Here is a 27,710-nt window from a genome sequence, read left to right as displayed (position 1 = left end):
GGACAAACCACTGCTTCCTTCAGTTTCTCTGGGAAGGCCCCTGTTGAAAGGGACAAGTTGACAATATCACCCAGAGAATCCCTGATACCATCCCGACTGGCTTTCACCAGCCAGGATGGCCAAGGATCCAGGGGGCAAGTGGTAGACATTTGTAAGATGGACCGCTGCTACTTTTAGGAGGCTTGTACTCATTGCTGTCACTGTACCATGTGGGTACAGGACAAGGAAGAATTCAACTGTTCAGGCTGTTATACCAGTCCCATCTACAAATCCCCTTGGCACCATGGTTTTGTGCTAGTTGTCTGCTCCTAGAAAATGGGTAGGGTTCTGTGTACTCAGGATATCTCTTCTATTTGTACCTTGACGATCATTGGGTGCATTGGGTGGAAGGCAGGGCCATTGGCTGACATTCTGATGCCATTGCCACAGCATTGGGCTTGGAGGTGAGAAATCCGGAATTCTCATATCTATTCTCACTTGAAATGTAGTGTTGGTGGACAGTTTTACAGATCTCCTGGACCATCAAAAAGACAAATAGGTGGGTTCTAGATCAAATCAAGCCTGAACTCTCCTTAGAAGTTAAAATGACTAAACAGAGGCTATCATAGCAGCCAAGAAGGTCAGAGCGCCTGCTCCGGCTGCAACGCCACTGAGGATGTTCTCCTTCGCAGCTGAGAACGAAACGTCTGGAAGAAAAACTTTCTCCAGTAGAACACGGCACTTGAGCCCGAAAGATTCTACAAACCCTAATAGAGGCTATCATACTTTTATCACAGTGTGAGAAGACAAGATTCACTGGAAAAGACAATAAAGCTAGAAAAAGCTGAAAGCAGCAGGAAGCAGAACGTAAGATGGATTGACTCACTCAAGGAAGCCACAGCCCTCAGGCTGCAAGACCTGAGCAAAACTATTAACAATAGGACATTTTAGAGGTCATTAATTCATAGGGTCACCAGAGGCCAGAAGCAACTTAATGCATTTAACACACATTCAGACTGTTTATTACTGACGGAGGCCAGTGGATTATGTAACATCATAATATATGGTATGTAAAGTGCTGATTAGGTTCTGCGCTTAATGCTGTAACTGATTTTATTATGATTTTAGCTATTTTGATTGATTGTTTTATTACTGTATATTTGATGTACTCTGTTCTGAGCCCCCAGGGGGGAATGGATGGAATATAAATAAACTAATAATAATAATTTTTAAAAAAACATGTCTACTCGGTTAGGACAATGGAGAGGCTTCTGTGGCTCCCTCTCCACCTAGGCTGCCTCACTGTCCCAGGTGTCTTGCGAGAACATCACTCTAATCTCCTTCAAGAAAGGGCAAGATTTATAAATATTATAAATAGGAGAAAGGATGTCAAAAATATCTTTCTGAGCTACAAGGAAACTGGTGGGAGCAGAAGCAGAACTGCTGCTGAGTCAGGCCTTCCTCCTTGCTGGGGCATAACCTTGAGCAGGAAACACCCCTTGGCTGGCTGAGCACCAGGCCTGAGAGGTGCCAGTATTTGAGCTGAACGATTCAATAACTGGCTGAAAACCCTATAAAGAGGAGCTTGGATCTGAGGATTCTGAGCAAGGCTGATACTTTGTGAGGATATATGAAGCCAGTAACAATTTAGGACTGCTTGTAAGGTTCATCCTATATCCAGTGTGATGGGGTGGATTGCACCAACCTGCCTCCATGTGAATGAGCCAGGTATTCACACATTTCCTTTCCATTATCCCTCCTCCTTTCTGAAGAAGTGGAGGGGCTGTAGAAAGGTATGGACCATTCCCCCTCTTTGCCTGCCACATCCTTAGCATGCATCCCTGAGGCTTGTATCCCTGTTCCAGCACAAGTTGTCTCCAGGCCAACTGCTTAACTTAGACCTGATATAGACATTCTCTGAGAATCCCACTCTTGTCCTAATGCACTCATCAATCCTGACTCACATACCCCTTTAGATCTCTGTTGTGGGCTTTCGCCAGGCCCCATAGCTTTTGTGCAGCAGCTATTGGTCCAACATTATATTGACATTATATTTATATTGAAATAAATGTCACTAGTCTTTCAGATGCCACTAGATTTTTGTTTTCTTCTGTTGTGACAGATTACTACAGCAACCTCTTTACAATCACATCTTCAGAGACATTGGATTTCGGGGATGGTTTTAGAAGCAAACAACAAATTCTGTGATGCGTTCGGCAAAAGTTTATTCTGGGATTCAGGAAATACATAGAGTGAGACAAGCACTTAAGATCCAATACAAAAGAACAGCACAAAATGTAGTAAAGGAGACATCTTCTGCATCATGACAACGTTAGTTTAAAGTGTCTCTTCTGAAGAATCCTGAGCCACGATGGTGATGATGGTTGAATAGATACCCAAATACCTACTTGCAATATGATTTTAGGAATATACCACACAAGTAAGGTATGGAAAGGTTTCAGGGTCTGGGGCTCCAATCAGTCTTTATGCCCACAGTGCCTGCATGTCCCTTGGGAAACCAAAGTGTGAGCAAGAGACCCCTAATTTCAGTTACATACGGACATCGCAATCACCATTTGGTTGCCAGGGTGCCTGGAGATTCAACTCACACACATCTGCTGTGCAACGTAGGTTTTATTTACCATTTTATAAGAGACTTATGTGAATACTAACAGCCTCAGCATTAAAACAGCATTCTATATCGCTGGAAGAGTGCTAGCCAGAAGTACAGATGCGTTTCCAGCCACTCTGTGCATGCACCATCTTGGCCTTTGCAATGGAAGAAGTCGCGTCGCCAGGAACTGTCCGGGCAAGCGGTTTCCAGCCTTTACCATGAAAGCCATGTTGGTAGGCTAACATCATCAGTGACCATCTTCCTGAAGTGCCAGACTCCATGACAGAGAAGCGAGAGGCTCACGTACTCAACAGCTGTTACATCTACATAAGGCAATCAAGCTTAGCTTAGGCGTGGATCCTGCCAGACCGTCCAAGTCTTTGTCAAACGGAACTTCAGACAAAGGACTGTGCTAGCCGGATGAGCAAGAAGAGGAAGACCAGTCTCCCCCAGAGCCAGAAGTTCTTTGTATAGATCGGGTGTCATCTTAGGTACCAATATGGCCCTCTATTGTCACCTTTAGATAAGTTTGGATCGCTTGTTTAATCCCCTCCACCCAAACTGCCACTTTGAAGCCTCCTCCTGTCCCATTGTTACCTGGAGATCCATTCAGGTGACCCGAGTCAGGTCTGCTCATTGGATGGAGGTGGGCATTGAATCAGGTACCCAGAATAGACTAGATCCTGCCCACCAACAAGCCAGCCCCTTTTTGGGAGCACCTTTTCATTTCCAAAAATAATATAACCAGAGAGAAAGCCATGTGGCAAATCAAATGCAAGACTGTAATCAGGCAGGCAAAAAGGGACTATGAGGAGCATATTGCAAAAAACATAAAGACCAACAATAAAAATTTCTTCAAATATATTAGAAGTAGGAAACCAGCCAGGGAAGCAGTGGGGCCCTTGGATGACCATGGGGTAAAAGGATTACTGAAGGAGGATAGGGAAATGGCTGAGAAGCTGAATGAATTTTTTGCCTCCGTCTTCACTGTGGAAGACGAGAACTTTTTGCCCGCCCCAGAACCACTAATTTTGGAAGGGGTGTTTAAAGACCTGAGTCAGATTGAGGTGACAAAAGAGAAGGTCCTACAACTGATAGACAAATTAAAAACTAATAAGTCACCGGGTCCGGATGGCATACATCCAAGAGTTCTGAAAGAACTCAAAGTTGAACTTGTGGATCTTCTAACAAAAATCTGTAATCTTTCATTGAAATCTGCCTCCGTTCCTGAGGACTGGAAGGTAGCAAATGTCACCCCCATCTTTAAAAAGGGTTCCAGAGGAGATCCGGGAAATTACAGGCCTGTCAGTCTGACTTCAATACTGGGAAAGTTGGTAGAAACCATTATTAAGGACAGAATGAGTAGGCACATTGATGAACACGGGTTATTGAGGAAGACTCAGCATGGGTTCTGCAAGGGAAGATCTTGCCTCACTAACCTGTTACAGTTCTTTGAGGGGGTAAACAAACATGTGGACAAAGGTGACCCGATAGATGTTGTTTACCTTGACTTCCAGAAAGCTTTTGATAAAGTTCCTCATCAAAGGCTCCTTAGAAAGCTTGAGAGTCATGGAGTAAAAGGACAGGTCCTCTTGTGGCTCAAAAACTGGCTGAGTAATAGGAAGCAGAGAGTGAGTATAAATGGGCAGTCTTCGCAGTGGAGGATGGTAAGCAGTGAGGTGCCGCAGGGCTCAGTACTGGGTCCCATGCTCTTTAACTTGTTCATAAATGATTTAGAGTTGGAAGTGAGCAGTGAAGTGGCCAAGTTTGCGGATGACACTAAATTGTTCAGGGTGGTGAGAACCAGAGAGGATTGTGAGGAACTCCAAAGGGATCTGTTGAGGCTGGGTGACTGGGTGTCAACGTGGCAGATGCAGTTCAATGTGGCCAAGTGAAAAGTAATGCACATTGGGGCCAAGAATCCCAGCTACCAATACAAGTTGATGGGGTGTGAACTGGCAGAGACTGACCAAGAGAAAGATCTAGGGTTTGTGGTAGATAACTCACTGAAAATGTCAAGACAGTGTGCGTTTGCGATAAAAAAGGCCAACACCATGCTGGGAATTATTAGGAAGGGAATTGAAAACAAATCAGCCAGTATCATAATGCCCCTGTATAAATCGATGGTGCGGTGTCATTTGGAGTACTGTGTGCAGTTCTGGTCGCCGCACCTCAAAAAGGATATTATAGCATTGGAGAAAGTCCAGAAAAGGGCAACTAGAATGATTAAAGGGCTGGAACACTTTCCCTATGAAGAAAGGTTGAAACGCTTGGGACTCTTTAGTTTGGAGAAATGTTGACTGCGGGGTGACATGATAGAGGTTTACAAGATAATGCATGGGATGGAGAAAGTAGAGAAAGAAGTACTTTTCTCCCTTTCTCACAATACAAGAACTCGGATAAAAGGAAGTACTTCTTCACCCAAAGGGTGATTAACATGTGGAATTCATTGCCACAGGAGGTGGTGGCGGCCACAAGCATAGCCACCTTCAAGAGGGGTTTAGATAAAAATATGGCCACAGTGTGTGTGTATATATAAAATTTTTTGCCACTGTGTGACACAGAGTGTTGGACTGGATGGGCCATTGGCCTGATCCAACATGGCTTCTCTTATGTTCTTATGTTCTCACGCTCACTCTCTTTCTGCCTGAGCAATATGTAACCAGATTGTTCCTCCCTCCCTACTCTAAGTAAGGAGCAGCAGGCATGGCACATCGCAGTGCATGTCTATATCTTCTAGTTGTGACTGGACCCTAAGCCACCAGGATCAGATCGTATACACTGTCTATGTTTTCACCCTTGTGTTATCCCTCTATCAATTTCATATCTGTTTTCTTAGGCCTGTATGTATGTTAAGTATGATTTTATACCCTTGTATGTTTGCCTTTACTTCATAATAAAAACCCCTTTCACTATGAGACCAAATCTCCTCATTACTGGGTGATTTCCAAAGAAGATGCCTTCTGTATAAACAGGTTTTTAGATCTCGCTGAAAGGCTGATTGCCCTCCACTCTAAATTCCCCCAAACCCTATTTTTAGGGCAATTTGCCTAACAAAAGGACCACTGATTTGGTTCAAGCCCAAGAATGGCAGAGTGTGACAGTTCCTTGGCTCCAGCTAATCCCACTCCATGGGCCCATTTAGCACCCAGCTTTATTACAGCCCTTCCAAGTTCTAATCCTGTTTTGTTTTCTCCCTTCTCTTACAGTTTGGCAGAACAACTCTTCTGAAGTCTGTCATTCGTTCCATGCCACTCCAGCCCAAAATCTCGCTTGATAGGTCCTGTAGTGCTTCTGAACCACATTTCACAGCTTCCTCTGTATCCCACACAGGTAAACAAATAAAAACCACTGCTTTCAGGTGGTAGTTGTTGGTGGCATTTTTAATATTAAAGCTGATGCTTCTGCATCATGCTAAGCACAAAATGCTTTGAGATGCAGGCAGGCAACTTACCATTCACAACAGAATTCAACCTTCCAATACATCCTTTAACTCTGGCTTCAGTGTGTGTTTGTATGTGCCTGTATACACACATTTATATACATATATAAATATGTGTGTATATGTATGCATGCATGTTTGTGAATATATATAGCTATACACTACCACCTTGTGGTCAGACTTTAGCATAGCAATGCCGGAAGGTTATAGATCCATCACAGAAAATGTTAAAAACCATCAGTCCTATAACAACTTTTTACTGAAACCAACCAAAATTTTATAAAACATTCAGCAAGCATTCACATTCCCATGAATTCATCCAATAGGATATTTTGGTTGGTCTAACAGTTATTGCTTTTGGAATTTCCTATGAACCAACACAGCTACCCCAAGTTGCTGTATTTTTGGAGAAATACTGAAATTAGTCATCAAAGAGAGGGATCCTCAGCTAGAGAAACATGATCTTCAAATAATGTTTTTCTTATGAAAGTTACCGTACTTGTCCTCTGAGCGCTAAAACACTGCTGAAATTGACTTCTGCTGACTATTTAGATAGTTGATCACCTAAAATTAACCTCCATCTTTGTTCCTATGGCTACCATACTTTTCTTCTACTTTGGAAGACATTCTTCTAATTTCCAACAATTTTCACTCATGAAGAAAAGGCTTCTATAAATAAAGCCCACAACAAAGGCTTCTGCCCATATCTACTCATGATACGACAACAACATCCAGCAGAACCCTCAGAAATGTAAATGGTAATGCTGAGCATTTATCCTTTTACTAGAAATAAGGCCCGTTGTGAGGAAAAATACAATGGGTTGTAGACAGAGGCTGTGGGTGAGTGCCTTCTCACCCTTGCTGTCTTTCCACCTACCCAAGTGAAGGCATTCACTCCCCCCCCCCCACCCTTGGTGTCTTCCCATCCACCCACCCACTTACCACCCCGGTATAACTACCACCCATCCCCCAACCACCTCTTTCTCTCAATTACCCCTGCACCCCTGGCATGCCACTACTCCCCCAGCCCCTACCTGTGACATTCACTCACCCCACCCTTGCTGACTTTCCACCCACCAATCCTTGGCCTTCACTAACCTCCCCACCCTTGCTGTCTTCCCACCCACCCCCACCTCTTGGTATTCACTCACCCACCCTTGCTGACTTCGCACCCACCTTGCAGCTGAAACAGATGCTGACTTCCCCCCCACACACACACCCCACATGTGTATGTGTGTGCATGCATGTGTGTGTGTGTGCATGTGTCCCTGTTTCTGTGGTGGCTCAAAGCCCTGAAAGAGGCCCAGAATGGAGATAAGGAAGAATAATTATTGGGGGGGGGGGGGGAATGACAGTCACACAGATGCTGAAGCTCAGCATTCCTTTTGTTTGCAGTGCATGTTTGCCATCTTTTCCTGTCATATTCAGCCTTGCAGCATTTAGTATCAGCGTAAGATTATGGTGTGATCTGGTTTTTTGGGGTGGGTGGGGGGTGGGGTTTGCCTGGCTTGGTTGTGTTATGGCATACCATAACATATGCACCTCAAGGTCTGTAGGTGAATTGATCTGACTTCAGCTTTCCAGCTCCCCCCTGCAGCCTTTACCTAGGAAAAGTACAGACTTTCTCCACAGTGGGGATCAAAGCAGAAGAGAAGGGACCTCAGCACGGTATAATGACACAGAGTCCACCCTGCAAAGCAGCCATTTTCTCCAGGGGAACTGATTTCTGCCACCTTGGTTGCCTAGCAACAACCTCTGGCTAGCAGCTTTCCCAGTGGCCCAATCCTTATCTGTCCTAGGGTGAGACTGAGGGGAGGAGGGAGATGCAGGAAAGAGGCAGTCACCATAGCCTCTGAGGAAATGCTCCCAGTGGAGCCAAGCCTTGCCAGATAGTTTGTCATGGGTGCTGGGGGCCCTGCAGAAGAAGCCGAGCCTGCAGGAGAAACTGTGCCCCTGCCACCTGCACCAGTGCCCCTGCCTCCTGCTGGAGAAGATCCAAGCCCCCCTGCCTCGCCCTCTTGGGTGGCTCGTGTGCGTGACCACCTTCGTCAGGACCTCAGGGATCGGAGGAGGGCGGCACGCTCACGAGCAAGATGCTCCCTGAGCCCTGAGTTTTGAAAGGATTCTGGCCCTTCTAGGAGTGAGGGTGCTTGAGTCTCAGCAGGATCCTGGCTGCCCTCTGAGTCAGCAATTAGCCCAAATGGGCAACAGACAGCAGAGAGCTATATAGCTGTGGGCTTTGAGAGAAGGCTTTGTGGAAGCAACTAGTCACTTACCTGACGTTCTAGCATCCACTTCGGCTTCTGACTTCGGCTTCTGGACCCCCTGACTCTGGCATTGACTTCTGGACCCCCTGACTTTGGCTTCTGAACCTCTGACCTACGATACCTGGACTGTGATTTGGTTTTGGCGCTTTGGACCCTCCTTGCTATCCAGCTACAGACCTTGGACTGCCCCTGGACTTCGCCTGGCCTGGCCCCAGCCTGTGACATAGTTGCACTGTGACAATGGCAATGTCTCTCTGGCTATTTCAGCAGCCTTTGGAGGCTTGTGTGTGCTGGGAGGCTGTCCAAGTGGGCTGTTGACAGGGCAGCAGAGGTCTGTTGCTGGAGGCAGCTAAGGTGCCTTTCATGAGGCCACGGTAGAGTGGTAGCCTTTTCAAAGGCTGGTTGACAGAGAGGACACAGAGAAGCATTGGAGATATATCTGTCTCTGAGGTAAGATTGTTTTGGCGGTTTGTTCAACATTCCTGAACCTGCAATAGGTGGAGGCAGGGGAGTCAGCCAATGGGAGGTCTATAGATGCTGACTGAACCATGATGGGCCAATGGTTTATGGAGTGCATTGAGAGCCAATGGGAGAGCTCCATTTAGCCACCATAGTGAAATTATTATCTGTGATGATAGGTAGAACAGCATCTTCATGGGCCTGGCCATCTCTACTGATTTTAATGTGTGTACTGACAGCCACAGGCAATGAGCATAACGTTTCAGTCCCCTGCCAGAATAGCAGGCATTTAGAGCAAATTCAGACAAAGAGCCATTTTGTCCATATAGCTGGAAAACTATATATACCAGCCTCGATTATAGGCACTACATAGCAAGCTTTTAAACAGTCACCGCATGGTTCCTAGTTATTTCACTCCAGTGTTGCAACCAGCCCTTAACAAACAAGAGTCTTATGGCACCAGAACAATTTGTTATTTTAACAAAGTGTAATGGACTAGAGCCCACTTCTTCAGAGGGATATAGTAGGAATCTCTGATTCCAATTCAAAAAATGTAGTGAAATTTCTTGATGAAATCCAGTTTAGCAGTTTCAGACTGGACTCTGTTGTTGTCTCCTAATACTGGTATTCAAAGGTTTGCTGCCTCTGAATATGGGCATTCCCTTTAGTTACCATGGCTAGTAGCCGATGATTGAGCTATCCTCCCTTTTAAAGCCATTCATGCTTATGGCTATCACTGGAGGGAATTCTCAGAAGTATTTCCTTTTGTCTTTCCTGAATCTATTGCCCATCAACTTCCCTGGGTGCCTCCAAATGCTAGGAGGCAGGAAGAACAAGCTCCCTCTAACTACTTTCTCCACCACATGCATAATTTTATAAACATATATCACACCCCTCCTTAGCCATCATTTTTTTCTCTAAACTAAAAAATCCCAGACTCTCCAGCCTTTCCTCATAGGAAAAGTCCTCCAACTTCTTCTGTACTTTTCCCCCCAGCTCTGCAATATCTTTTTTAAGATATGGTGACTAGAACTGCACACACTGTTCCAAATGAGGTGACACCCTATGGTGTTACAATATTGGTCATTTAACTTTCAATCCCTTTCTTAATAACCCCCAACATTGAGTTTGCCTTTTTCACAGCTGCCACACATTGGCCATTTTCCCACTGACCTTACCCCAGAGCGACGTCCCTCTTCACCGCGCAGCATCTGCGCGGATTTCCCACCAACACCATATAATAGTGTTGACTCAATGGCCATTTTCCCACTGACCTTACCCCGGAGCGACGTCCCTCTTCACCGCACAGCGTCTGCGCGGATTTCCCACCAATTGCTGCACAGAACCAGGAAGTGCCGCGGCTTTTGCGTCGCAGATGTAAACCGCTAAAAACCAATTTACATCTGCGACGCAAAAGCCGCGGCTCTTCCTGGTTATGCGCAGCAATTGGTGGGAAATCCGCGCAGACGCTGCGCGGTGAAGAGGGACGTCGCTCCGGGGTAAGGTCAGTGGGAAAATGGCCATTGAGTCAACACTATTATTCAGCTGGCCACTACAACCCCAAAATCTCTTTCCTTCCCAGTCTTAGCCAGATTCTACCCAATAAACATATATTTAAAGTTTGTTTCAGAGGGTACCTGTGTTGGTCTCCAGTAGAGTCCAGTAGCACCTTAGAGACCAACAAGATTTGTATCTGAGGATGGGTCTATTAATGGCTACTAGCCCTGGTGACTAAAGGGAACCTCCATGTTCAGAGGTAATCATCTTCTGAATCCTAGTGCCAAAAAGGCAATATCAAGGGAAGGCCTTGGACTCTATACCCTGCTGGCCCTCCAGAGGAACTGGTTGGCCTCTGTGTGAGACAAGATGTTGGACTAGATAGACCACTGGTCTGTTCCAGCAGGGTCCTTTAAGACAGGGTCCCCCCCCCCCCCGCAGTGTGCATCACCTTATATTTGTTTACACTGAACTTCATTTTCCACATAATTGACCACTCACTCAATTTAGGGAGATTCTCCTGTGGCTCCTCATGTCCCCTTGGTTTTCACTATCCTGGATATTTTGGTGTTATCCATAGACTTGAGCACTATACTGTTCATTCACAGTTCTAAGCAGCTTGTAAGCCTAACCAACTGAAAGTCATCCATGTATCTAGGACTAGACTGTGCTTGGGGGAATTGTTGTTGTTCAGTTGCACAGCTGAGTCCAACTCTTTGCGACCCCATGGACAAAGTCACGCCAGGCCCGCCTGTCTTCCACCATCCTCCAAAGTCTGTTCAAATTCGTGTTACTTACGTACATCAGTAATGCTGTCCAGCCATCTCTTCTTTTGCTATCCCCTTCTTCTTTTGCCCTCTGTCTTTCCCAGCATCAGGATCTTCTCCAGTGAGTGCTCCCTTCTTATTTGGTGGCCAAAGTATTTGAGCTTCAACTTCAGCATCTGACCTTCCAGGGAACAGTCAGGATTGATTTCCCTTAGGACTGACTGACTTGATCTTCTTGCAGTCCAAGGGACTCTCAAGATTCTTCTCCAGCATCACAGTTCAAAAGCATCTATTCTTCTGCGCTCAGCCTTCCTTATGGTCCAGCTCTCACAGCCATACATTACTACTGGGAATACCATCGCTTTGACTATATGGACTTTCGTTGGCAGCGTGATGTCTCTACTTTTTATTATACTGCCCAGGTTAGCCATAGCTGTCCTCCCAAGGAGCAAATGTCTTTTAATTTCATGGCTACAGTCACCATCTGCAGTGATCTTGGATCCCAGAAATGTGAAGTCTGTCACTACTTCCATGTCTTCCCCTTCTATTTGCCAAGGTGTGATGGGGCCGGATGCCATGATCTTAGTTTTTTTGATGTTGAGTTTCAAGCCTACTTTTGTGCTCTCCTCTTTCACCCTCAACAAGAGGTTCTTTAGATCTTCCTCACTTTCTGTCATTAGAGTGGTGTCATCTGCATATCTCAGGTTGTTGATGTTTTTCCAGGCAATCTTAATTCTGGCTTGTGCTTCATCCAGGTCAGCATTCCGCATGATGTACTCTGCATATAAATTAAATAAGCAGGGTGACAATATACATCCTTGTCGAACTCCTTTTCCTATTCTAAACCAATCAGTTGTTCCATAGCCCATTCTGACTGTTGCTTCTTGACCCTTATACAGGTTTCTCAGGAGACATGTGAGGTGGGCTGGTACTCCCATCTCTTTAAGGGCTTGCCACAGTTTGTTGTGATCCACACAATCAAAGGCTTTAGCATAGTCAATGAAACAGAAATAGACGTTTTTCTGATACTCCCGATACTCTCCATAATCCAGCGAATGTTGGCAATTTGATCTCTAGTTCCTCGACCTCTCTGAAATCCAGCTTGAACTTCTGGTAGTTCCCAATCTACATACTGCTGAAGCCTACTTGTAGGATCTTTAACATGATCTTGCTGGCATGTGAAATGAGTGCAATGGTGCAATAGTTTGAATATTCTTTGGCATTACCCTTCTTTTCCAATCCTGTGGCCACTGTTGCGTTTTTCAAATTTGTTGACATAATGTGTGCATCACTTTAACAGCATCATCTTTTAGAACTTTGAATAGCTCAACTGTAATACTGTTATCTCTGCTCACTTTGTTGTTAGTAATGCTTTCTAAGGCCCATTTGACTTCATACTCCAGGATGTCTGGCTCAAGGTCAGCGATTTCACTGCCATGGTTGTCAAGAACATTGAGATCCTTCTTGTATAATTCTTCTGTGTATTCTTGCCACCTCTTCCCGATCTCTTCTACTTCTGTTAGGTCCTTACCACTTGGGAATCTGCATACTGAAATAGGGTTGTTTCTGCCATCACATTTTACTAATATTCAGCAAGGCTCACTTTGTAGCAGGAGCTCCTTTGCATATTAGGCCACACTCTCATGACTTAGCCAATCCTCCAAGAGCTTACAGGGTTCTTCTTACAGGGCCTAATGTAAGCTCCAGGAGGATTGGCTACATCATGGGGGTGTGACCTAATATGCAAAGGAGCTCCTGCTACAAAGTGAGCCCTGATATTCAGCCTTCACAGGGGTTCTTCAGCTTGAGGTAAGCCTTGTCTGGTTATTATACATACAACATAAACTTACTTGGATCAGACAAGATAACAACAAAGCCACAGATCTTTGAATTCCTGCTTGGGCAAAATGGCCAAAGGTACAGTCCATTATCCAAGCACAAAGATCTTTTGTGATACCTTATCTCTGAGCAAGCACTAAAAAATGTTATCAGATGTTTTTCATCCTAAGGCTGTTCTGCTGGAGGCCATCACCATGCAATATTATCAGGACTTCATCCCTCTGGTATCAACTAGCTCCAGGGTACAGGCATCCCATTGGGTTGACAGGTCAATAGCAATGGGTGACTGATAAGAACAATTGTCTTATTTCACGCAACTCTTATTGAAATGTGATTCTTGTACCTAGCAGCTTATGATAACTGGAGCACTTCAAGTGGAGGCCAGTGAAAAGTTGAGCCTAAGCAGATTTGACAAAACTTTGTTTATTGATGCAGGTATCCAGGTTCTAGAACAAAAGGGGGTCTTCTTCCATTCCAGCTTGATTCTGCGCTAAAGCTGCTGTAGCTCAATGAGCAACTACCTTCTTATTACTCTGAGATTCTATGGCACTTTGCTATTTGTTCTTTGGGGCTGGGTATTCCTTAATCCATATATTATCTCCCCTATTGCTGTCAAATAAGTGGTTTCTAGATTAAATTAACAGTGCAATCCTATGCATATGTACTGCCAAGAAAGATTCAGGTGGGGGAGCTGTGTTGTTCTGAGCAGCAGAACAAACTTTAAGTCCAGTGGCACCTTTAAGACCAACAAAGTTTATTCAAGGTATGAGCTTTCGTGTGCAAGCACACTTTATCACATCTGACCTTGAATAAAACTTAAAGATGCCACTGGACTCAAAGTTTGTTCTACTGCCAAGGAAGTTTACTATCTTAAATTGATTTACTCCCAGGTAAATGCAGGATGGGCATGTTAGGGAGGTAGAGATTCTCTCATCTTCACTATGGAGACTGTTTTCCTGGTGCTGACTGGTGACATCTCCAGCCAGGTCCTTAGCGAGTGATGGGCAATGCCTCCGATTGAATTTGCACCAGCCCCTATGCAGTCAGGTCCCTGGCACGATCCAGCTGGCTGCTCCTCCTGACCTCCAAGGGGCTGCTTCCAATCTTCCCCCTCCCAACCTGGGGAAAGAGGCGGTCCCTGCTTGCCTCATCCCCAGAGCTTTTTTTTAAAAGCAGGAATGCACAGGAACGCAGTTCCAGTTAACTTGGCAGCAGGGGGTGTGGCCTGATATGCAAATGAGTCACCGCTAGGCTTTTTCCACAAAAAAGTCAGGTGTGAAACAATGGTGATGTTAGAGGGTGTGGTCTGTTATGCAAATGAGTTCCTGCTGGGCTTTTTCTACAACAAAAGCCCTGCTCATCCCAATGTTCCCACGGCAGAGAGGGAGGGAGGCTGCACAGTGCAGTGCTGGGGGCCTGAGTCAAGACCACTGCCAGGAAGAGCTCTTGGCAAGCCACTTCCTGGCTTGGTTCACCATTGCCACCGTGCTCTGCTTCCTGCCAGGCCAAGAGTTGGGGGAGGCTCTGGTAGGGATGGGAGACAAAGCAAGGCTTTGATCCCTGCTTCAGATGCTATGCCCATTGGGGCCAGTGAAGTCCCTAAGTGGCTGAGCCCTGGCAACAGGTGGCTGTGCCAAGCACAGCAAGTTTGGAGTGTTTCAGAGTTCCATGGGAAATGTGTTGGGTCAGGGCTCTGCCAGGTGCTGAACAAGGTTCTATTCTATCCAGCTGGAGCATGTCCTCCACTTCACATACCGCTGCCTCCCATTGCTTGCAGAGTATCTATCACCAGATAGTCCATGTCACTTGCCCTTCCAGAGTTTTTGTGGCGTGTGATGCTAACGTTGTTTTGCTAGGCATGCTGGAGAAGACTCTCAGTAGGTAATGCAGTAATTCCTGAACTTTCACCTGTTGTGCTTGGATCAAGCCCTCATCCAGTACTGGATGAGGGCTTGATCCAAGCACAACAGGTGAAAGTCCAGGATCCCCAGGGAGGTTTGCCTTTGGATAGATTTAAAGGGCTCTTGGCCGACTGGCACTTGGGACATGGTGTTCCTTCCATTCCTTGATATTGTCAATGTGCAGCTGCTTTCATTGTCTTTGTGAGAGCCCGTGTTGCACCTCCTATGACAAGTCCCCTACTACTTGGGTGACCTGAAAGGGCCCTTGTTAGGGATCCTCTGCCCCAGGGCCCAGTACTGTTTATGGACCAGTACCCAAAAGAAGTATGCCAAAACACAGCCAATGTGCCTTTGGCAAGCTAGTGCCCAGTCCATGCATGATCATGGCCAAGGGTACCTTTAACAACTATAGCACTAAAAGCTGGTATACTTCTGCCCCATGTGCTGAGGTGAGGTGATACCAAACCCTTCCCTCTTAGAAGATGTGGGTCCTGTACTACCCTCTCACTCACTGCTATCATCTCTCAGAGGGCCACCAGAGACTTGTCTTTTGCCTGTGCTGTCACAAAATCAGTATCCATCATCCAGGTAAGTTGCATTGATTGGCCAGTTCCTGCCAGCTCATTGTTATTTTGGCCTGCTGTTGCCTCTCACAAGAAGATCTATTCCCTTTCTTTGGCCCAAATGAGAGTCTCTGTCTAACTACCTGCTTGTCCTTGTCAACTCTCCCCCAGTTCTCCTGTCTGTGTTAAACTGTTCTCAGTCAGGGCTGAATTCCAAAACTGTCAGTACTTAGCTCTTCTCAGCTAGAGCTGAAAGGCTGAATTCTCCTTAGCATCCAGTTCAGAAGTCTTTCTCTGCTCAGCTGATGCCAACCAATTAGATCTCTTAGAACAACCTATCACTCAAGGCTCTCTAGCTCTGTGAAGAATTAACTCTTCACAGTTTTTTATCTGCTTACACAGTACTGCTTACCTTTTAAAAGTGCAATCCATCACAGAAACCTCCCTTGATCTATTTTCCCTCATTAACGACCCATTTTATAGCTTTCCCCCCAGCCTTCTGGAGAGTTCTGTTCACTCCTGTTGTCCTGATTCTCTTTCAGCTTCACTCTCAACTCCCCCTTATCTGGCTTCATCTCTCTGTGCCCTTACTAAAATCACAGATTATCATCTCCATTCCTTATCTAAAAGTCTCTACTTTTTGACCTCTCTGCTGCCTTTCAAAAGCTGACCATCCTTTTCTGCTTTACTCCAGCCATGTGATCCTGTTTTTAGTCAGTTAACTCAGCATCATGATGCTTATGTAAGTGACCAGGCTGCAGACTCAGTATGCTAGAGATGCACAAGGCAGTGATTAAGTGTGTTGATCACTGCTTCAGTATACCAGCATGATTTTCAAGTTAGGGACAGAGGAAGAGCCATTATTTGCACTGCTCAATAAATTTGCATGTAGTCCATGAGTGCCCCAGAGGGAAAGATAATTATGCATAAGGAGCAACTATAGTTCAAAAGAAAGAAAGAAACCTTGACCACTGGGACGAGTGAGACAGCGACAACTCAAGAGCTAGAGTTGGAAACAAGCATGTTTGACCAATGAGTCACAAACCACTGGGAAGTTCTTCAACTTCATGCCAAGCTGCACAATAGTCATGTCCGTCACCACCCCAATGTTCACCATGTGTCCTGTCAACCAGCCATGCACTGAATTTGCATGCATGAAGGGACTAAATCTCTTCAGGATAACCATGGGGAGAAGGGGTTAAATCTTCCCTTTCCTGGACCATTTTCCTGACCTGAAACAGCCTTGGGAAGCCATTATTTGCCCTGCTCAGTAAATTTGCATGTAGCCCATGAGTGCCCATGTAGCCTAAGAGTGCGTGCAAGTTTACCCAGCAGGCAAACATTTTCAGGTCAGGAAAATGGTCCAGGAGAGGAAGGCTTAAGCCCCGTCTCCCTGTGTGTTACATGTCTGGCTGGACATGCCAGAGGGTGGGATGAACTCATGAGAACAATGCATGTCTAGTCAGGCCCTTGAACCCATTGAAAAAAAAGGGTGTCCAGTTCCCATTCATTGCAGAAGGCCTAGCCAGCAGTTTATGACCCATATTAATTATTGTGGGTGCAGCCATTTGGATTTTCTGCTTTACTCACAAAAATGCCTTGGGCTAGCCCTATTCCACAACTCCAGGATTAATTTAGAAAATGTGTACGCAGCCTGCTCTAAATTGCTCAAGGGATAAAATGTATCTTTCTATGAGGTCCTTGCTGGTTGGGTGATCTTCACTAGGGAAGCCAAAATATGGAGGCATCCCAAGAGACTCGAAACACAAGGAGATGCAGACTTCACAGATTCACAAGATCTTTCAGCAAGCAGATTCTACAAAAGCTTACACATACTTAAGCCAACAGATCTGGTGCACTGCATGATATCGTTCTGCCTCTTTTAGATATTAACAGACAAGGTACTTCTGTCTGTATGTTATGAATCAAGGAACTATTTGTGCTGATCGGGGATTATCTAGGAGATAGGAAGAATTGCTTGATTCTTTTATTACCTTGTTCTACCCTATGCTTACTTAAATAAATGCTTGTTTTGTTTAAGAAATGTAAACTGTGGCCTACCTGATTGGTTCAGGGCCGGCATATAGGCAGTGAAGCATAATTTCAGTGCTATATGCATGGGTTAGCCAAACTAAATTAAACTCATTCTCTTGGTTCTTGCTGTTGCTAGTGCTGACAAGAGTACCCATACCACATTTCAAGGGGCATTCTCAAGAACAGATCAGAGTACTTTTCTGTGAAACTACAGATGGTGAGATCCTGAACCAGCCGTCCTTTCTCACCTTCCTTCCTTATCACTGACCTCTGCCATGTGTGTGTATGTTTTACTGTTTTGAAGGGCACAGCCTTGGCCTCAAGTGGCTTTGCGAACATCACCGAGTTCAGCACACAAGTATCTCTCCACTCCCCAGTCTGTCTGAAAGCGGGTGCGTGCCAGTCATTGGGGACACAGAAAGCTTCCAACCATTCCCAAACCTCAGAAATAATTCTTTTTGGATTCATAGCATTTCCAGTATTTCTGAATTGCCCTCATCCAGATCCTGAAACTCTTTTACGAAGCTAAACGCAGATCAGAGTAACTAATATTAAACGATTTTTTTTAAATCGAAAATGTTAAATGATAAATTGGAGGAAAGGAGAATGGGTCCCTATTGAGGAGAAAGGCAGAGTATATATGAAGTAAATAAATACATGGGTCTGCCAGTCATCTCTCATCCAGGCACTGATGAGGCTGTGACCAGCTTATTTTTAATTGTGCATTTACCACCTGGGCCTTCATATTGCTTCATATCCGGAAGCAATTCCTATTTCTTTTTTCCTGGGCAGTGAGATATGCACAAGCTCCACCCTGGGCATCCAAAGCAAATATGGGAAGAGGCGGCACAGTCCATTGGTGCTTTCTGTTATTCTCTTGCTTGCTTTGAATGTTCAAAGCTCCTTGGAATCAAATGGAAGGAAGAGAAATGGTGAGTGGGGAGGGGGGGATCCACCTGAGAGTAAAATAGCAATGGAATAATTGAGACAGGAAATGAACAGAAACCATTTTTTTCAAAGAGAAAAGAGTGAATCTTGATGCTGACCTAAGAAGCAGACGTATTAAAATCCAAACCATTATGAAGGCAAAATTAAGGGATGAGATTTGGGGCAGAGCGGATGCTCCCATTCTAATGAAACATTCTTTCACGGTTTGATTCCCCACTTTCAGTGGGGCTTGAACTATACTGGTAATGACATTGGTCTGCTAATCCACCAGGATACAGTCAGGAATCCCAGTAGTGGTGTCAAGGAGAACCCTAAAGGAATTGGAGGTAGCACCGTGTGCTGTCACATGACGGAACTGCAGTCTCAGTGAACTTTTAAAGACAATGGCTTGTATCCAGCCTTAGGCCGGAAGAAGCTGGTCTACCCTAAGGAGTCAGCTTCCAAATTAAGTGGCTCTTCAGTTAGAGGAAGAGCTACTTCAAGTTGGAGGGAGTCTCCTTCGATTCAGGAAAGGCTCCAAACTTTGCTCAGTGAAGTTGTAAGATACAGGCTAACAATTATCTGAAGGGTTATCTTAACAAAATGTTAGCAGAAGCAGAGACCTGACCCATCTGTGGCACAGAAACAAAAGCTTGAACTTGCAGACCTGATATGGAGAAGATCTGGGAAAGCTGATACCAGACCTGAAGGACTGGTAAAGCAGGCAAGCAGCAGAGCAGATGAAGAAAGAACTTGAAACCTAACAAGCAAGCAGAGAGGGACATGGAGAAAGGCACCAAGGTCGATAGAACTGAGCCTCTGGGGAGCCACATGACATAATTCCCTTAAAATATTAATCCCCATTTCCACTGTGAGGTGAGTCAGCAGCAGTGATAAAACCCCCAAGAAGTCATAAAAAGCAAGAGCAATTGATAAAGCAGAGAGTCGACATAATAAAACTCTGCCACGCTGAAGGTCAGGTCGATGAGCAGGCAGATGGATGACTGACTTGCTCCATGGCCCTCAGGGCCACAGAAGAGAGGCTTTTGAGAAGTCTGCGCTGCTCAGCAAAAGCCGCAAGGACGGGGATGATCAGCCTGCAAAACGCCACCTACTAGACCCCAATAGGACATTTTAGTATTCCAAAATTTATTCAGAATTATTTCTTATTTTATTTCTGGAAACACTTGGGGGAAATTTATGCAAATGGAGCCACAGCATTCTTCCTATGCATGCTGGGAAATGCATCTGTGTGACAGTGAGACCCGGCAGGACTAGGGGGAGGGTATAACACTTGTCAGACTCTGCCTGAAGCGGCTCCGAGTCTGGGCTTTGTGCACCCTCCAGCATCCTTTGGGGAAAGGTCATAGGCAAGCCCTTCAGACATATGAGAGGAGGGGAATTCGAACTCACCCTGGGCACCCTCTCTCTAGCCTCACTCCTCTCTTCCAGAGCCACAGGAGAGCTCTGGCTCCCCACCCCCGCCCAGAATTTCCTGTTAGTGGACCAGTTCCAGGCTCTTTTAAAGCCCATGCAAGGGGATGGCATCCTGCTGTTATATGTAACAGAGGTGGATGGGTTCCTGGCCAGGCCTTACCTTTCTTTCCCTGCTACCTTTGAGGGCTTCTTCTCTGGCCTGTGCCAGCCTCAGAGGGGTGGGGATGCTGCCAGTCTTATCCCTGGGAGGACCTGCGGGTACAGCAACAGAGTTCCATTTCTTCTCCATGCTACATGGCAGCTGTGGCTGGCCTGTGGAGCCTCCTGTTCACATCTTCCTGTGCTATAGCTTAACCTGCCCTTCCTTGCCTGCTTTCAGGTGGAGGGGGGGGGGTAGCTTCCACAAGAGGCTTGCCATAGATGCTTCTGCCATCAGCAGGGCCTGCACTGGCTGCTTGAGAACCTCTACCGCTCCAGGTAAGTGTGGAGATTTTCTAAAAACAGGATTGAAGCAAAGGCTACATATGAATGTGACACATTAAATAATGCAAAATTACATAGTAGGGTCCTACTTACAGCAAGCTATACACAGTAGTACAAACCACAGTCCCTAATTATCTATCGTCATTTTGTACAGGCCAACCCTATTGCCTGAGCAGAAAGGCCCTCTTGAATAACTGAGTTTTGCGTAGTTTGTGGAAATCCAAGAGACCTCTTCCTGACCTCTTCAGGCAGGCCATTCCATAAGGTGGGGGCTACAGTGGAGAAGGCATGTGTTTAGGCAGCTGTTGATTTTGCCCATTTGCAGATTGGCACCCACAGAAGCCCCTGCTGATATGAATGAAGCTGTCATGACAGAGTGCAAGGGAAGGCAACCTGGTAGATTTGAGAGTCTAAAATCATGAAGGGATTTGTATGCGATAGACCAGGCATGTCCAACTTCGAACAGGTCATGATCTATTTTTTCCAGACAAAAGTGCTGGAGATCTACCACCATGAACATTAAGTTTCAAATTAGTTTCGAATTAGATTTTAACCCACCAAAGTTGGGTTCCACCGCCCCCCTGCCCCCCATTTACAATGCACCTTCTGTCATTTACTGGTAAGCAAAATAAGCCAAAACAAAACAGAAAGACAAAGATCCAGAAAGAACTGCGAACAGTTTTTCTTAAATTTTTATTGTTATAACTTTCTTAAACTGTCTTAATAACTTTCTTTAACTTTTATTGAGTAATTTGTGCTAAATATAGGTCAAGTATTGATCCAGGCTGATCTTGCACAGTCTTTTAAACTTTGCTGTTGCTAATTAGTGAGACGTTTGAGTCTGCATTTCATCCACCAGCTTTTTGAAGTTGGGTGAATATTGTGTGAGGGCCAGTCTCAGGGAATCCTAGAGATGTTCATCTGTCATGTTGGAACGCTGTGTGCTCTTTGTCATTTTCAGATGGGAAAACACAGATTCACACAAATAAGTTGAACCGAAACAGGAGTGTACAGGTTCACTGCATCTTCTTAAGTTGGGAAATTTGTCTCTAAGCATTAGCTTCCAAAATGATTCTTGCTCAGCACGGGTCTTGAGAAAAATGTCATTTTTAAGGGTTACTATTTTGTTTTCAAGAGATGCCTTGTTCAATGAGTAATTTTTACTGATAGCAGCTGCACTTTCCTTAATGTCCATATCTGCTTTGAATGGGTATGACAAGTACTCCACAACTTTTTCAATTCTTTGGAAGTCACAGAATCTTTTTTCGAATTCCTGGATAACAGCAGATTTCTGTCACTTACTTCTCATTCTGAAAAACAAAATTTAGATATTGTCCCAGATGGTCCTGTGTATAAGGAAAATGATCAAAAATGTTGTTTGCAAGGTCACTCGTCATTAGCTCAAATTTGCTCTTGTAGGATGAAACTGAAATAATCTTGCCAATGCATTTGTTTTTACCTTGTAGTTCAATGTTCATATCACTTAGTTTGCCTGTAAAGTCAGTGAGAAATGCCAGATCACATAACCACATATCATCTTCCAACTCTGCTTTGTCATCTCCCCTCTCCTTCAAAAACCTTCTTATTTCATTCAGCAAATCACGAAATCTTTGCAGAAATTTGTGCCTACTTAGCCACCTTACATCTGTGTGCAAAATGATTTCCGCTGCCCCTTCATCAAGAGTAAGATTGAAAAGCCATCTTTGAAGTGATCTTCCATGAAGTGAATTTACAATTTTGAAAGTGATGTCCATGACAGTCTTTGTATTGAGTCTCTTGCTTGCCAAAACCTGCTGGTGAATGATGCAGTGGTAAGAAAGGAAATCTGGAAAGTCGTCATGCTGTCTACAGAGGCCTATGAAACCGTTAATCTCACCTGTCATTGCTCTTGCTTCATCAGTAGTGATGGAAACAAGTTTATGCAATGGAAGATTACACTTTGTCACAAAAGAATGGAAAGAGCTGTATATTTCCTGACCAGTAGTTCTCCCTTTTAAAGAAATCATTCCAAATAGTTCTTCTTTAACACTGAAGTCTTCAAAAACCATCCGGATAAAGACTAATAACTGGGCTATGTCTCTTATGTCTGTAGATTCATCCAGTTGGAGTAAGAAAGCAACACAAACTGAAACATCCTCCAACAATTGTTCAGTTGTGTCTCCACACATCTTTTCTATTCGCCACACAATGGTGTTTCTTGACAACTGTACATCTTGAACAGCAGATCTCTTTCTTATTCTTAAATCCTTCAAAAAGATTGTCTGCTGCGTCAAGAAAACTATCTTTTATAAATTCTCCTTCATTGAAAGGTTTGCATTTCTTTGCAATCAGGTTGCTGACCTTGAAGGATGCCATGGTTGCATTGACCAAATGTGACCTTGGCTTTGCCATCAACTGTTGCTGTGCAGCCAATTTAGATTTAAGTTCTTTGAGCTTCAATTTACGAATTTCACTTTTGGGTGGAAAATCAGCATCAAACTTATTGCTATGCAGAGCCTTATAATGACGCTCCAGATTACACTTTTTGGGCAAGGATACGGCGGTGTTACAAAGTAGACAACAACACTTGTCTTTCACTATGATGAAGAAGTAGTCCATTTCCCATTCATCATGAAAGTGGTAGGTTTTGCTCTTCTTTGGAACACTCATCTTCGTCATACTGGGGTGGCAGGGTGCTAAGTTAACACTGGCTGAATCTGGTCCAAAACTGTCACTGTCCCAAATTATTAAAGATCAACAGGAACTGAAGACCTCTGGATGTTGCCAAAACCACACATGCAGTTCTAAAAGTAAAAATAAGAATTCATCATACTGGCACCAATAATCAAATACCACCACACCAAACAATCATCAAAAAAACCCAAACACCTGTCCAGCAAACCATGAGACCAAATGGGGCTAGTGATCTACCTCTGACCCCTCCGTGATCTACTGATAGATCGCGATCTACCTGTTGGACATACCTGCAATAGAGAATACCTTAAATTGGGGCTGATAACTGATGGGCAGTCAGTGGAATGACTGCAGAATGTGAGTAATGTTGATGCCCCATTTAGCTCCCAATAATAGCCAAGCAGCATTCTGGCCCACTGGAGTTTCAAAGCTGATTTTGTGGGGAGACCAACATACAGTACATTTCAATAGTCTATTCTGTGGTGTGGATCCAGATGGCCAGATCAGCTGTTTTGAGGTAAGGGACCATCTTACATGCTAGTAAGGGTTTGTTGCTGTGATCTGTACATGATTTTAGCAGCCAGGATGGGCACGGATCCAGCCTGCAAGTAGTGGCCTTCATCAATCCCAGGATCTTGTCAACATCCATCACAGAAACTAGGTCAAAATATTCCATAAATGTACCACGCAATGTATTAGTCCTTTGTTCTGGTGTGCCTATGTTACAACTGACAATTCAGATCAAATTGTATTCTTTATATTTTATCAGCACAATACCTGGCAAAAGTATCACAGCTAATTGCCCTGAGACAATAAAGGCTCAGTTTTTGACATCAAGAGGGGTTGAGCTACCTTGAATAATTGCAATGGCTGTAAACTAGCTGATACTATAATAGCAGAGTATTAATATTTCTCTGTTGCCTCATTGCTGCTTCATAGGTCTTCCAGTGGACTGTATAGTGTGATCAGATTTAGTGCAAGTTCACTGTTAACATTGTTCTAGATGTCCTCCAGCCATCTTCAAGTCAACCATCTCCATGATAAACCAGAGGGCTGTTTTTCACTCCATGGGTGGGAGTGGTCATTGAGGGGCAATCTTGTTGATAGCTTCAAGGAGCTTTACATTTCACACCCCCACTGTAGCCTCAGTTGAGCATGTGTGTTTGGGATCCTAACTCCCTCCCACTGAGCCCTCTGGAACCTGTTAGGGTTCATGAGCCTCCATGGCCAGACCATTGTAATTGGCCACTTTTTCTATGGGTTCTCGGGGCCATTTTCACATTGGCTTGAGTAAATGATGATCAGATCATGTTTCAGTTCAAATCTCTAACCTTGATATCAAGCTGTCCCTCTATGACTCATTACAAAAAAATGAATTTAAGGTTTGACCTATTTCATGTTGTTACCAAAACTGGATCTAAAAAGGGGGAAAATAGCTTTAAAACAAAGCAGGGATGGCCAGCGGTAGCTCTTCAGATGTTTTTTGCCTACAACTCCTATCAGCCCCCATCAGCCATGCTGGCTGGGGCTGATGGGAGTTGTAGGCAAAAAACATCTGGAGAGCTACCGTTGGCCACCCCTGAAATAAAGGAATAAGAGTATCTTGTAGTCAATGTTCCCCAATAAGTGGAGCAATTCACATCCTGAACATAATTTTATTTCTTTGATTTCTAATCCACCCTTCCTGCAACTATAACTCCTGTAATCTTAAAATGGGCAATACAATACCCTGTGCTAGGTTTGCCAATCCCCAGGTTTCAGCAGGGGATCCTCAGGTTTTGCAGGCCCTTCATGCCCCAGTCAGATGGCCAGTGGGGGGAAGCCACCATGTGCCTTTCCACCTCAGAAGGTTTAGAAGATATTTGCTTTTTGAAAGGTGTGTGTGTCTTTAAATCTCCAGAGTCAGGCTGAATAGGGGCAGTGTGAGCCTGCAGAACAATGTGGCTGTTGTGAGAAAGGGAAGGGAAGTATCCCAGTCCCTCCATTTGTTTTACCGTCCCTTTAGAAGTCATTTGCACAGTAAAATAGAGAGAACCTCTGGTTCCCTGTGTAAGTCTGAAGGACTTGGTAGAGTATACAGCATTCAACAACTCCCACGGTAAGTAAATTGCCCCAGTGAGAGCATAAAGTGTGTGCTTTATGTGTTTATTTTGGCTGCTCTGTGTTTGTGTGTGTGAGAGGGGGGGGAAGAGAAGGGGGGGAGTGCAAGTGCAGCCAGCTGCTGTGGAATGAGGAAATGAAGACCATATTCAGGAGAATATTTATTTATTTTTGGAAATGGGAAAGTAGTGAATATATACCTATAGTGGATATATACCTGTACACCATCTCTAGATTTTTCCACCCTTTGTGATTTGCAGATGAATGTATGACCAAATTCCATTGAGAAGTATCCCGTTTGAGGTTATGTGAAGAGATATAGATGTTCTATCTGCAGTGTTAGATCTGTGAATACTCTGGCACACCAGCTAGCTGTCACATGAGCCAGTGTGGAATAGTGGACAGAGTGGCAGACCACATCCCCACTTGTACCATGGAAGCACACTGGGTGACCTTGGGCCCATCACAAGCCTGGCCTACCTCACAGAGTTGTTGGTGTGAGGAAAGGGAGCAGGGGAAGATGATGTTCTAAGTTGCATTGAGTCCCAAATTGGAGGATGAGGAGAGGAAGCAATGTACATATACATACGAATGCATGTACTTGTTATTACAAGAATCCAGAGAAAGATGCATTCATGGCATGTGAATTAGCAGTTCAAAATAACTAATCTCACAAAGATTGTTGATTGCATGGAGACTCTGTACAATCTGTGGATATTTTGGGTAGCCATTAGCACTGGCATAGATATATCTAATGCAGTTGGATGAATTATCTTTTTCAAACATTACTGCTCCCACATGCAACACTGCCATATGGAAAAGGTTTATGGAAGTGCTAATGTTTGCAACTGCCATTGGACCTGATTCGGAATAGATCAAATCCAGTATAGAGGCCAAGTCTTCTGAGCACTAATATATAGTTTATTGCCTATTGATATGGAAGTTCCCTTTAGCCAGCGGCGTCACTAGGGCAGGGCCAAGGGGGCCATCGGCCCTCCCCCAGAGCATTCTCATTGGCCCCAGGCACTGACCCATGACCCCCCCCCCCAACAGGAAGGGGCTGGCCCTGGGACTAGAACGCTGCTGCTGTGTGTGGGCTGGCCGGGATTCTGAAACCGGGGCTGCGCTGCCGCCGGCTCAGCTAAAAGCGTGTGGGTGAGTGGGGGAAACTTAAATGCTGCAAAACTGGTATCTTGGATTACGGGGGCTGGTCAAGTGACCAGAGGGTGGATGAGGGAGGGGCCATGTGAAGTGGGTGGGGTTGTGTGTGGAGGGGGTGACGCAGCCCTCCAAAAGGGGTGATGCCCAATGGGGGGGGGTGACTTGAATCAGTTACACCCCAGGGTGCAACCCACCCTAGTGACGCCTCTGCCTTTAGCCACCTCTGCCTTTAGCCACCATAGCTTATCCTCGATGAATCTGTTTAACCCCCTAAGCATTCTCTCAAAAGACCTTCAAAACAGTTCCTTGAGCAAAATGGTATGATTCTCGCTTTGGGTGCAAGAGGTCCCGGGTTCAAATCCCGGACGAAACCAGTCCAAGTGAGATTAGTAAAAGGGAACACAGGCTGTGGCAAATCAAATGCAAGACTGTGATCAGGCAGGCAAAAAGGGACTATGAGGAGCATATTGCAAAAAACATAAAGACCAACAATAAAAATTTCTTCAAATATATTAGAAGTAGGAAACCAGCCAGGGAGGCAGTGGGGCCCTTGGATGACCATGGGGTAAAAGGATTACTGAAGGAGGATAGGGAAATGGCTGAGAAGCTGAATGCATTTTTTGCCTCCGTCTTCACTGTAAAAGATGAGAACTTTTTGCCCACCCCAGAACCACTAATTTTGGAAGGGGTGTTGAAAGACCTGAGTCAGATTGAGGTGACAAAAGAGGAGGTCCTACAACTGATAGACAAATTAACAACTAATAAGTCACTGGGTCCGGATGGCATACATCCGAGAGTTCTGAAAGAACTCAAAGTTGAACTTGTGGATCTTCTAACAAAAATCTGTAATCTTTCATTGAAATCTGCCTCCGTTCCTGAGGACTGGAAGGTAGCAAATGTCACCCCCATCTTTAAAAAGGGTTCCAGAGGAGATCCGGGAAATTACAGGCCAGTCAGTCTGACTTCAATACCGGGAAAGTTGGTAGAAAGCATTATCAAGGACAGAATGAGTAGGCACATTGATGAACACGGGTTATTGAGGAAGACTCAGCATGGGTTCTGTAAGGGAAGATCTTGCCTCACTAACCTGTTACATTTCTTTGAGGGGGTGAACAAACATGTGGACAAAGGAGATCCGATAGATGTTGTTTACCTTGACTTCCAGAAAGCTTTTGATAAAGTTCCTCATCAAAGGCTCCTTAGAAAGCTTGAGAGTCATGGAGTAAAAGGACAGGTCCTCTTGTGGATCAAAAACTGGCTGAGTAATAGGAAGCAGAGAGTGAGTATAAATGAGCAGTCTTCGCAGTGAAGACGGAGGACGGTAAGCAGTGGGGTGCCACAGGGCTCGGTACTGGGTCCCATGCTCTTTCACTTGTTCATAAATGATTTAGAGTTGGGAGTGAGCAGTGAAGTGGCCAAGTTTGCGGATGACACTAAATTGTTCAGGGTGGTGAGAACCAGAGAGGATTGTGAGGAACTCCAAAGGGACCTGTTGAGGCTGGGTGAGTGGGCATCAACGTGGCAGATGCAGTTCAGTGTGGCCAAGTGCAAAGTAATGCACATTGGG

Source organism: Heteronotia binoei, chromosome 13 (genome assembly GCF_032191835.1).
Source record: "Heteronotia binoei isolate CCM8104 ecotype False Entrance Well chromosome 13, APGP_CSIRO_Hbin_v1, whole genome shotgun sequence".
NCBI classification, from domain to species: Eukaryota; Metazoa; Chordata; class Lepidosauria; order Squamata; family Gekkonidae; genus Heteronotia; species Heteronotia binoei.
This window is presented reverse-complemented; position numbering follows the sequence as displayed.